This window comes from Chrysemys picta, chromosome 2 (assembly GCF_011386835.1).
Source record: "Chrysemys picta bellii isolate R12L10 chromosome 2, ASM1138683v2, whole genome shotgun sequence".
NCBI lineage: Eukaryota > Metazoa > Chordata > Testudines > Emydidae > Chrysemys > Chrysemys picta.
This window is the reverse complement of record NC_088792.1, coordinates 236,424,387-236,437,117: the sequence shown is the minus strand read 5'-3', so window position 1 is coordinate 236,437,117 and position 12,731 is coordinate 236,424,387. Positions and strand designations below refer to the sequence as shown.

The 12,731-nt window shown below is 39.4% G+C and overlaps 1 long non-coding RNA gene across 1 annotated transcript in view; it reads right to left on the bottom strand.

Annotated features, from left to right (window-relative positions):
* Positions 1-660: 660 nt before the first annotated feature.
* Positions 661-12,731, bottom strand: part of LOC135981743 (uncharacterized) — a 112,535-nt gene continuing 100,464 nt past the window's right edge. Inside the window, exon 3 of the long non-coding RNA XR_010598912.1 lies at positions 661-748. This is a non-coding gene — a long non-coding RNA (uncharacterized LOC135981743). The remainder of the gene's footprint in view (positions 749-12,731) is intronic.

Below are 12,731 nucleotides of genomic sequence, written 5' to 3'. Positions count from 1 at the left end.
ATAGAGCTAAACATTGCAGCAGCATCTTATGAACAGGAACAGACAAAGAGGTTCAGACTAAATAAGGATCAGTGTAAACCAATTTATTTTAAAAATCAAAGAAATCTATTTGCCCCATTTTCTATTCCTTGACTCCCAACAAATCTTATGCCTTCACTGAAATCCACTCCAGCGTACAAAAAGATCAAGCAGTTTCTGCATGCCCAAATGCAGTCATGAAATCTTGTGATATTCTGGGGTTGACTTGGATCAGAAGTGGGCAATGCATTCTGGGGCATCTCTGACACTTACCAACCTATATATGTGAAGTGGATGATCACTATTTTAATATTAGAATATCATATGAAAAGTTATGGCAAGGTTAAAAAAAGAAAAGTGAGGAAAGGCAATTTTGTCTCACCTGAAAACCCAAACCGAAAATGCAACAATACTCATCAGAAAAGCAAGTTGCAGTTCCACATGTGAATATTTTATAAAAGACAGACTAACATGATTTACATTTTTCAATTTTAAATCTCTGAAATAAAAAAAATATATATATCAGCTGAAGAATTCCCTCCCCGCTCTATCACCTGGAACAGACAAGTATAAAAGCAACATTGCTTTGCTATCAAGCATATAACAATAAACCCTAAAATGGACAAAGGTATTACCATATTACCTTTAGGAGCTGAATCCCAGAATGAGTCTGTGACCAGGGGATTATGAAAAGCTTGGGTTCCTGGAATTTTTCAGTCAGTAATAGATTCTGTGGATAAAGGATAGGAGGCAATGACACAATATTACTGCTGCAGAATTTACTCAGATTGGCCACAGAATTATCTTATTCTTGCCACAGAGATTGTTCAGGAATTCTGCACCCAAGTCCGTCAGTCAAGTATTCCAAATGTTCATATTAGAAGATGTATTTCTCAGGATGTGAATGTGGCACATGACACAATATATTTACAATTGACTGTAATTAAAATATGTATGTCTGAGCTTGATATTGACAGCTAGCTATCTTTGCTGAAAATTAAGGCAATTCATGGTACTAGGCTAAAAAAGCCCATCATCATAGATCCTCATGAAAAGACTAGGTGGTGTCAGTCCAGTTCCTAGCGAACTGGTATCACACTATTGCTATTTTTACACAGTCTCAGCAAAGGCAAGAAATCCTTACCATCCATGAATTACTATTCACCCTGGCAGTGGCCTCCTTATTAAGGGACAATATGGGGAAAATAGCATTTCTCCTGCTGTACCTAGCTCCATTTGAAAGCTAAAAGAAATGCAAATTCAAACTGAAAAGTTTAGTTTCAAATGTATTCTTCAATGTATACAGCACATGGGCAGAAGTTTTTCTCACCATGCAAACTTTCAGACTGCTGTGTGGAGCTAAATGGGTGCAGCTTCCTCTTGAGTGCAGCAGAATTCAAAGGGCCTTGACTATATTGTACATGTATTTCATGTCATAAACATATGAAACATTTAAAGTCTAGTATTAAATATGAAACAATATTTCCTGGCACAGAAAGAACAAAGGTGCGGGAGAGCAGTTTTTAAAAAAAGCTTTTAAATAATGCTGTTAAGAAATGTCCCAACATTATTAAAAATCCTATCTTAAAGTAGTTCCCCTCCATGATATTCTCTTTGTTGTAGATGTGGGCTTATGGTTGAATCAGGGATTGTTGGCTGCTTCGGAAAAAAAAATTAACTATTTAAACTGCCACATTATTGCTTTAAAATATTCATGTGGATGGAAGAAATGGGGACAGTTTAAGGGTCAAACAGTTGCTAATGGATTTTAACGCTATTTTAAAATAACATAGTATTGTATATTGAAGTAGTATTAACCGAGTTTAGATTTTCAAAGAGTTGAAAATATCATTTCCTGTAAGAGGTACCTCCCCATTGTTATAATTATATATATTCAGGGGGATGGGAGGAAAAGAAACACTCTCTCTCTCTCTCTCTAGCCCAGCAGGAAGAGCACTCCCCTGGGATGTGGAAGAGTCAGGTCATGTCCCTGCCCTGGACTACTGGCAATTCTGGGTGTGTCTCTCAAAATTCCATCTTTGAGGTGAGAGATCTTCCCCAAAGTTTTGATTAAACCTATTTGTTTCCACAAAAACGTTGTTTTATTAATGAAAAAACATTTCCCTGAAAATTTCCTAACATCCACCTCGCGAACATTCCGCACAATACCAACAGGCAGCCCATCTCCCCCAAACCAACCATTTCCCCACACAGCCTATAGCTCTGGATTGTAATGAGGAGAGAAAGAGATTCCTGACAGGGTCAACAATCTCTCAGGGATAAAGTGGATAATGTGCCCACTGAACATGCTGCAAAGCATGGGAGGGAGAGGAATGGGCCTGCTGTCTTTCTCCTTAATAATCTGAGAGGTTCGAATTACATTTAAGTAGTAAATACATGACATACACTCAAATACAACTGTAAAAAACTGTTAATGAAAGTGAGGAAGAAACAGGAATTCATGGTTCCCTTTTGAATTTCAGGTAGCAAAGGTAGTTTTTCCACCTTTAGTTTAAAAATAACGTACATTCAGACTCCAGTGACTCCTGGGAGTTGTAGTACAACTTCATTCCAGGCAAATCACTATCTCAAACCCCATCAGGGATTGTGGAGACTCCAGATGAACAAGGTAGGGCATAAGGTTCAGTGGAAGCATGTCCCCAGTGGAGTATTAAGTCCCATAGGAAGTGGTTTTCTTTTGTTTTTGTTTTTTCTTAGCAACAGCCTGTGAGATCAACAAAGCCTCCCCAGCCTGGTCGCATGCAATATTTCTCAGCCTAGCAGAAATGGACTCTCAGACAAGAATTCACCATGTCAGAATACATTTATTACATTTTGCCCTGGGATAAATTCATAAGTTTCATTAAATTTTGCACATTCTCTTATTGTGTACTTCCCTTTCTTTCTTCCCCCCCCCCCTTCAAAAGCTGTGTTTGAAGGTGGGAGTGACACAAGTTAGTCTTGCAGTAAATTTGTGAATATACCTGAAAACTCAAAACAATATTATTGTTTTGTATCCTTTATTGGAGTATTAGCTCCTCTTCTGGATGTGTGTTGAATACCCATTAGAATTAAAAGGTTACACACACTCAGTGAGAGGAGAACTGACCCTAATAAAGCTATGCATTTATAAGGATGTGACAAATAACAGAAAGGAAAAAAAAACCTGAATGATGTAATCTTCAATAAAATCTATTCCTGCCATGGTGACAAATATAAAGCCACTGCAAAGTATTCTTTGTAGTCATATTTATATTTTCAGTCAACAGCAACAGAAGCAATCCTCTGAAGTTTAAGGAAAAAGTAATACCTTTTAAAACTTTCCAAAAACTTTCCACACTACGCAGACTAGGGAAACTGAATGATGTCAGGTTGCCCTTCTCAAACACCTCCTACACAAGCCCAGACACACAGGATTCAGGAGCAGTACTCTTTCACTTGATAGATAGGACTACCTAGAGATGGCAGCGTGCAGCATTTTTCTACCAAATGCATCAGAGCATGCGGAACATCCCATCTCTAACACTGAGCGAATGTGCTCAGAAAGGACCACGTGGCCCCCTTACAGAATTCTAAACAACAGACGTCTGCCTTCTCTGCTTACGACATTGAGATTGCTGTGGTGGAATGTGCCTTCACTCCCACTGGTAGCTCTTTATCCTTCACTAAACATGCTTGCTTAATGAACTCTTTCAGCCAGTGGGAAATAGTTCCCTTGAAGGCTGTCATTCCCTTTTGGTAACCCCCTCAAACAAAACAAAAAGGTGATCTGACTTTGTGCTATCCAGAATTCACTTGGGATCCATTCTAACAACTCTGATAATGTCCAGATTAGGCAGCTTTTTCTCTTTCCTTTTAGCAGGGTTACAACAAAAAATGAGCAAAGTTGATTCTTGATTCAAATAAAAATGAGAAGTCACCCTCTGGTAATTAGTAAGGTAACAAAATAACCACTGTATTCTGATGGAAAAAGAAAGTCCTCCAACCCTTCTTAGTGGGAAAACTGGTTTTAAGGAGAGATGCATTTCAGAACTGCAATGGTAGAATGGAGTTTCCAAAAAACTATTAAAAAATATTCAGCTCTCAAGGGACACAGGAGAGTGCACCTTGAGGTTAATCTTGACAACTGCCCAGAGGAAACAGGCAATTGCCTGCCTGACCACTGACCTAGACTATACTTCACACTGATCTGGACAGGAGCCTGAAGCATCAGGAATCTGACAACTATAGCCTTTGTCTAACCCGATCCAGCAGCAAGAGACAATATCTGACACCTATGGCTCCAAGGTTTTGAAGTTTCCTCTGAGGTAAGTGAAATGGAATAAATGCAGACACTAGAGTCTCTTGAATCAATCTGGAACTAACAATATCATGGTTACCTGTTCTGGAGTTAACTTCTTTAGAATGTCATTGATAAGAGAAAGGCATTCAGCCCAGCAGTTTAGGATCCTCTCAGTAGCAATGGCTCTCAGTTTTACAGGACTCAAAGCAAAGTAACCCATATAGATGACAGCATGTCTTGCCATCTATGTCTGGCCCTCCTCACTCTCATCTGTGTGTTCTATACCCCTTAGCTACTTTATGATGTGAAGAATATCTTTTCCTCTATCTCACAACTACGCCTGTTTATAAGACTCTGCAGACATTTATGACCCACTTATATTCACTGGGAAGCTATTAAGGGGATCTAAAATGCAACTTTCTGAATTAGGGAGGGCAGTTAGTGATTTCAACAATTTGAACATAAAAGTCCTGCCACTTTATTCTGGTGGGTATCCACACTGTCCCTAGAGCATCTGGACTGGACTTCCCTTGTCCATAACACCTCTGCCATTTTAGGTTAAAAAAAATAAATCAAACAGTTCTTAATGGACACATCCTAATAAATATCTTGCAGCTGTTTCATACTTACTTGATAAAACTCTGATATACTCAGCTGATAAACAAAGTACCTGTCCCACTTAAAATCATTTCAGTTTCAAAGCACTGAAAACCCCCACAGTGATTAGCTAATCACCATATCCCTGCATAAGGGACAGAGACTCCAAAGATTCCATGGAGCATAAGGCTATGGGTTCTTCAAAAAGGATATTTGAGAGTGCAGGCCTTTATACGCTGATTATGTTATCAAAGATCACTTGACTACTGAATGCTCATAATCCCTCATCTGAGGAGCAGGATCCACCTACTAGATGAATTGGACACCTGAGAGTGAGACTAACAAATGCATGGTGCAAGGGGAAAATTTGTAACGGGTCCAATCTCATGATGGGCTCGGTTTGCCAATCCTTCTGGTTTCGCTGTGAGTCTTCCGGAATTGGGCTTGATCTCCCTGAAGCCAAACCATGAGATTTTAGGTGCTAAATGTCCAGTGGCACAGTGGGCTGAGGCAGGCTCCCTGCCTGGCCTGGCTCCGCACCGTTCCCGGAAGCGGCTGGCATGTCCCCACAGCCCCTGGCGGTGGCCAGGTAGCGCTGCACACTGCCACCGCTGCTAGCACCAACTCTGCAGCTCCCATCGGCCGGGACCTGCAGCCAATGGGAGCTGCAGGGGCAGCACTCGGGGTGGGGGCAGTACATGGAGCCCCCTGCCCCTCCTCCCCAGGGCTGCAGGGACATGCCAGCTGCTTCTGGGAGCAGCGCGGGGCCAGGCCAGGCAGGGAGCCTGCCTTAGCTTTGCTGCATTACCAACTGAGAGCCACCCGAGGTAAGCACCCAGCCAGAGCCTGCACCCCGCACCCTCTCCTGCATCCCTACCCCCTCCCAGAGCCCACATCCCAAACCCCCTCCTGCACCCCAATGCTCTGCCCCAGCCCTGAGCGCCTTGCCCCAGTCCAGAGTCCCCTCCCATACCCAGACTCCCTCCCAGAGTTTGCACCCATCATCCCTCCTGCACCCCAACCCCCTCCCTGAGACTCAGCCTGGAGCCCCCTCCCACACACCGAACCCCTCAGCCCAGAGCCTGCACCCCTTCCCCCTGTCCCAGCCCGGTGAAAGTGAGTGTGGGGGAGAGCGAGCAATGGAGAGTGGGGGGATGGAGTGAGCAGGGCGGGGCCTTGGAGAAGGGGTGGGGTGGGGGAAGGGCAGGGGGTGGTGCAAGGGTGTTTGGATTTGTGTGATTAGACAGTTGGCAACCCTATTCTGGGCCACCCAGAGGAAGCACCAGCAGGAACTGATGTCCAGCAAAAGGACTTCAGAGTATTTCAAATAAAGAAAAGAAACAAGAATTGCTATCTAGGAAACATGCTAGCTAGATCAACCTCTCCTCAAAATTCTTGTTAAGAGGCAGTCAGAGGCCTGTTCCTCACCTTGCAGGATACAAGTAACTGCTCATGACCATGACTCATATCATGCAAAGAAGAAAGGAGACAGCAGAAAGAGAATTGGGCCCCAATAATCTACAAATTAAAAGGAAAAAGCTTTAAAAAGAAACAATTTAATTTACATTAAGATTAAAATTTAACAGCTGCCTAGAATCAGCACCTACTGGAGAAAGAAAATAATTTAATGATGTGAGCTAGCAAAACTCTTATGGGGAAAGTGACATCAGAAGTATGGCATTGTAGTATCTGTCCCTACCAGTACAAGCTCCCACGAATGGCACTAGAAAGATATACTAGCACTAGAAAAGGTTCAGAAAAGGGCAACTAAAATGATTAGGGGTTTGGAACGGGTCCCATATGAGGAGAGATTAAAGAGGCTAGGACTCTTCAGCTTGGAAAAGAGGAGACTAAGAGGGGATATGATAGAGGTATATAAAATCATTAGTGATGTGGAGAAAGTGGATAAGGAAAAGTTATTTACTTATTCCCATAATACAAGAACTAGGGGTCACCAAATGAAATTAATAGGCAGCAGGTTTAAAACAAATACAAGGAAGTTCTTCTTCATGCAGCGCACATTCAACTTGTGGAACTCCTTACCTGAGGAGGTTGTGAAGGCTAGGACTATAACACCGTTTAAAAGAGAACTGGATAAATTCATGGTGGTTAAGTCCATTAATGGCTATTAGCCAGGACGGGTAAGGAATGATGTTCCTAGCCTCTGTTTGTCAGAGGATGGAGATGGACGGCAGGAGAGAGATCACTTGATCATTGCCTGTTGGTCCACTCCCTCTGGGTCACCTGGCATTGGCCACTGTCGGTAGACAGGATACTGGGCTAGATGGACCTTTGGTCTGACGCGGTACGGCTGTTCTTATGTTCTTATGAATGGGAGCTTGTATATGAGACAGAGCAATAGCAAGTTACCAGAATGAATGGAAGCCACTGAATACCAGGTGATTGAAAATTCCAGTGTGAATAACCAACCTGCAGCCAGATGGTCTCCAGTCACTCAATCCAAAAGGCCAACTAGCAATTTGTCCACATACTTCCCCCCTACACACACACCCTCCCAGGATTTACAGATTATGCCAGACAGCAATTAGCAGAAGCATTATCAGCAAGAAGCTTGTTTCCTATCCCAGTGTGAATAATCAAGAAACTGCCAGTTGGCTCTTAGCCATCCAGATCTGAAAGGCCAACTGGCAACTTTCTCTCTTTCTAGATTAATTCTTTCAAGCTGCTGTATAAGGATTGATTGGTTGATTTAAAGAGAGAGCAAGCACGCGCACAATGGAATAACTAGAAACCAATTTGGAAGGACCATTAAAAGCTAGTCTTCATAGGAATAACTTTTTACAACTGCTACAAAAAATAGCCTCAGAAAGTTTATGAAAGTGTTTACTTTAGACAGGTAAACCTGGCACATCAAGATTCAAAAGAGCATGAAGAATGATTCAGTATATAAGATTAACCTAAAGTAATAGGAGAAAATATTTTCTTCCATGTTAATTAGAGGTGATATACTCTTTTAGTTGGAATAGACAAGTTTGGGAGTAGCTTATCAACTTACATTACTCCTTGTTCTGTCATCTGGTACCACTGAGAACAGTCTAGATCCATCCTCTTTGGAACCCCTTTTCAGGTAGTTGAAAGCAGATATCAAATCTCCCCTCATTCTTCTCTTCTGCAGACTAAACAATCCCAGTTCCCTCAGCCTCCACTCATAAGTCATGTGCTCCAGCCCCCTAATCATTTTTGCTGCCCTCCACTGGACTCTTTCCAATTTTTCCACATCCTTCTTGTAGTGTGGGGCCCAAAAACTGGACACAGTACTCCAGATGAGGCCTCACCAATGTCGAATAGAGGGGAATGATCTCGTCCTCGATCTGCTGGCAATGCCCCTACTTATACAGCCCCAAATGCCGTTAGCCTTCTTGGCAACAAGGGCACACTGTCGACTCATATCCAGCTTCTTGTCCACAGTAACCCCTAGGTCCTTTTCTGCAGAACTGCTGCCTAGCCATTTGGTCCCTAGTCTGTAGCAGTGCATGGGATTCTTCCATCCTAAGTGCAGGACTCTGCACTTGTCCTTGTTGAACCTCATCAGATTTCTTTTGGCCCAATCCTCTAATTTGTCTAGGTCCCTCTGTATGCTATCCCTACCCTCCAACGTATCTACCACTCTTCCCAGTTTAGTGTCATTTACAAACTTCCTGAGTGTGCAGTCCACGCCATCCTCCAGATCATTAATGAAGATATTGAACAAAACCGGCCCCAGGACTGACCCTTGGGGCACTCCGCTTGATACCGGCTGCCAACTAGACATGGAGCTATTGATCACTACCCGTTGAGCCCAATGAACTAGCCAGCTTTCTATCCACCTTATAGTCTAGTCATCCAACCAACCCATACTTCTTTAACTTGCTGGCAAGAATACTTTACCCTTTCCTTACTCTTCCATGGTAATGCTTAGCTAAATGGACTCATGTTTGAATAAGACTTCAGTAGAGGATAAAAGACAGACAGGATTCTTACAGTGGCAAGATTACGTACCAATTCTTGATAATGTTGTGACTAAGTGCCTTGGATTCTTACCAAAATAGGTATGCTAGTTCCTGAACACTTGCAAGCACATACACCCAATGTGCATTCCCACTCACTGCAACTTTACACTTGAAAATTAGGTTAGCAATTTCATATGCACGCTTCTAAAAGTCAGGCCGTATGGACTGTATGAATGGCAGATTTTAATTTGTGTGTTTCCCCAGGAATGACTGTTTTAGACATACTAAATGGATGCACAGGTTACTACAGTATTGTTAAGTAACTGCTTTTATTAATTACTTCACAATGTAATGTCACATCTCCCCATTTTCAAACACTTCATTTTTTAATATTTATTGTCAAATAAATACCGTGGTTTAGAAATGTGAGGTACATAGCCACTTCGAGATGGCTATCAGTGTCCTTGATGCAACTTAGAAAATAAAGCAAGTAATTACTGCAGGTTACACTGCGTGCATTTACCTTGGTACATTGCCCAGCTTTCTTACATTTAGTTTAAAGTATATGGAAATTCAAGAAATATTATAATCACATAATGAAAAAGGCAGCTTGTTTTGAACACCAAACTGTATTGACATTTCATTAGTGAGTTCTATCCTTTGATATTGACTATGAACCACTACATTTACTGTCCCTGAAAAATTTATTTATTCTGTAGCCTGCATACAATGTATGCACAGAATGTTCATACAGTTCTTTGTTTTCCTCATATGATTGCTTCCATTACTAATATTTCTGCTGAATAAGAAGAATGTAGTACAATAATGAAGGGGATAATACCAATAGCACTCCTGCTGAGAGCTCTTTAATGTGTGAATCTTCGTTTTTATCCAAAAGTAAGGGAAAGCACTTTTTTCCAAATTGGGAGAATGTTGCCATTGTTATTTAAAAGAACTTGATTCAGATGAATTACAGGTGCAAACACATTTTTCCTATGTGTTTATATTTCATATTTGTCTTTCAAAGTTGAAAAGTAGAAGCTGGGAACTTGTAGAAAGAGATTTGATTTATTATTACAACAAAACAAGAAAGTTCTGCCTCTGATAAATGCTAACATTGTAACCAATTTCTTTATAATGTATCCAGACCTATATAGCGCCAATCCACATAGATATCCTTTCATTCATCCCAGCAACTGTGTATTAAATAGCCACCTCACATTCTAAAATGACATAAACATGACATCTTTTTAAAAATAGTATAAATTATTATACATATATTTGTACCCCTCTTTGAATGTGAATTTCTGAAATCTATATAATTTATTTTAATTTCCCAGGCTTCAAAAAGGATATTACCTATAGAACATTAGCATGACATTTATGTAAGAGAAAACAATTTTAAGTAAACCTAAAATGACACACTTTTAATGCTAGAAGATATTGACAGTATTTTCAGCTAGTTCATATTTTAACGTTCTAATAGAGGAACACAAATATAAGAAGTGCCATATGTGAATTTTCAAAGAGCAGATCTTAAGCAACATGTATTATCAGTTATCTGTGAATGATGCTGTTCTAGGATTCATATCTGATATAGTAATGACATGAAAATGAATGGAATATTTAGCTTGAGGACAAGGTAATATGTCTGTTTTGATATTTATAAACTGAGAAAACACAATCAGTATTTATTTGTTTTTTATAAAGTTATCATGATATTTTGCAGTTACATAAAATTGAATCCCTCTGCACAAATGTTAAAAAATAAACATGAAGATAGGAACTAGAACTTTCTTCTCAGTCACTAATCTTAACTGATAATATAATTGATCTCTTCAAGACTTGGATTAATGTGCACACACACACATTATTATGACTTGTAACCAATTAAATACACCAAGTATTATTTTGACCAAATGAAAATAAAAACACAGACTTTCTCTTTACAATCTAGGAAGAGGCAAATGGTTGAAGAGAAACATTTTAGAATGGAGATGAGGAAGGGAAATATAGATGTGAAATAAGCAAAGTTCATAAATGCAGTTTACTAAAACAAACAGCACTGTAGGGGATGAATTAATTCTTAAATGCACCCCATAGAATACCTGTATAATACAAGTGGTTTCCTTCCAAGCGTAATAAATTTATCATACAGAAACAATGCATTGCAAAGTGATGCACTTTCTAGGTTTTTTCCTTTTTAAAATAAAGAACTATTATGATTCTCTTGTATGGATGATAAATCCAGCTTTAAAAATCTACCCACTGAGTTCTGCCAAAACATAGTACTGAGGATGAGCTGTGAGAATATGAATTATGATGTACCTGTGGTGTTCAGTGTGTGTATTAAAGAGAGTGGGGAGGGGAGAGAGAAATAGCAAGTGCAAACAAAAATAAGGAAAAGCCAGAAGCACTTCTACTAAAGTTAAAAAAAAAAACCCACACCAGATATTAAACTTAACCTTCAATAATTTGAAATATACGTAACTTCAAAATAAATAGCATCCAAACCTAAGATTTTAAATGAGATGGACTACCCATATATACATATATGCATGCAGTTAGATGTCAGCTTTCAGTACTAATGATTTTTTAGAACTATTCATCACTTATTTTCTTCAGATAAATTTAATTGTCCTATTTAACAAAGATTCTTGGTGTCTGCAATCAAAGGAGTTCTCACTTTCCTCATTTGCCTTTCATAGGTCTAAAAGTTAAATATTTAGAATAAAAAAAACAAAATAATGAAAGCAGAATTATGGGCACATACTCAACATTATAAAACACTGGAGACTTCAAAATTTTAAAAAGAGTATTGGAGTAGAAAAGACAAACTCTTCTAAAAAACATGAACCACTTGAAGCACTCCAGTAATTTTCAATTGTTCTACAACGTGCAAGCAAAGAACCTCGATCATTTTCACAATGAAGCACTTAAGCTCTGATAATTTTACACCCTCTATATGTGGCATATTTCCAGAAACCAGTCATTTCCCAACTGAATGGTTTTAAAAATATGTGAAGTGTTCCAATAATTTTAAATTATTCTGTGCAATGCAAGCTCAGAATCCTGATAATCTCCAAATTTAAGAGCTTATAAAAATTTGTAGTAGCCCAATATTTCTAAATGATTGTGTATTGTAATTTCACTTGTTTTATAAAGCGTTTCTATTTCGAAGGAAGTCCAGAGACAATCCACAATATAGGTATTTGCTGGTGAACCTAGCCATGTAAAACCAGGATATTAAAAAAATTAAATCAGAAAACATATTCATACTCCTACAAAAAACAAAACACATGCAATAAACTGCAGAATCTTCAGATTAATCAAAGAAGAAAGCACTCTCCCCAAAGTTACAGTAAATTACTATAGATACAGGAAGGACTAACATAGCTGAAGGAGATACAGTAAGCATAGCAAATCAACTTATGCATTGTTTCCAGGCAACTTATCAGTGGTATCTACCTGAGTAATAGGTCTTTGAAAATATTTCTTGTGCTTCTACTATTATATATATATATATTATTCAGTCATTTGTCAATCTGTGGGGAGCCGCCAGCACATGTGTCACTTTAATCTGTGTAGGGTTTTGTTTGTTTTTCTTTCTTTTGATTTTTAAACTTGGCAGTCATTCCCTAAATTATAGTTGCAAATGAAAAATGTGTTCCATTGCATCTGGCTAGTTCTGTCATCCAATGTATTGGTTTGTTGAAAATCTGTGCTCATTTTTCTTCTAGGTACGTGAATAGTTTGCTATTCTAATGTGGGCTTCCATACAGACAAAAAGACCTCCTTGCATGAAGGTTGTGGTGAGCACATTGTCCGGCCATGTCGGAAGAAAGGCAGAAGACAATGGATGTGGTTTAATTAAACTACAACTT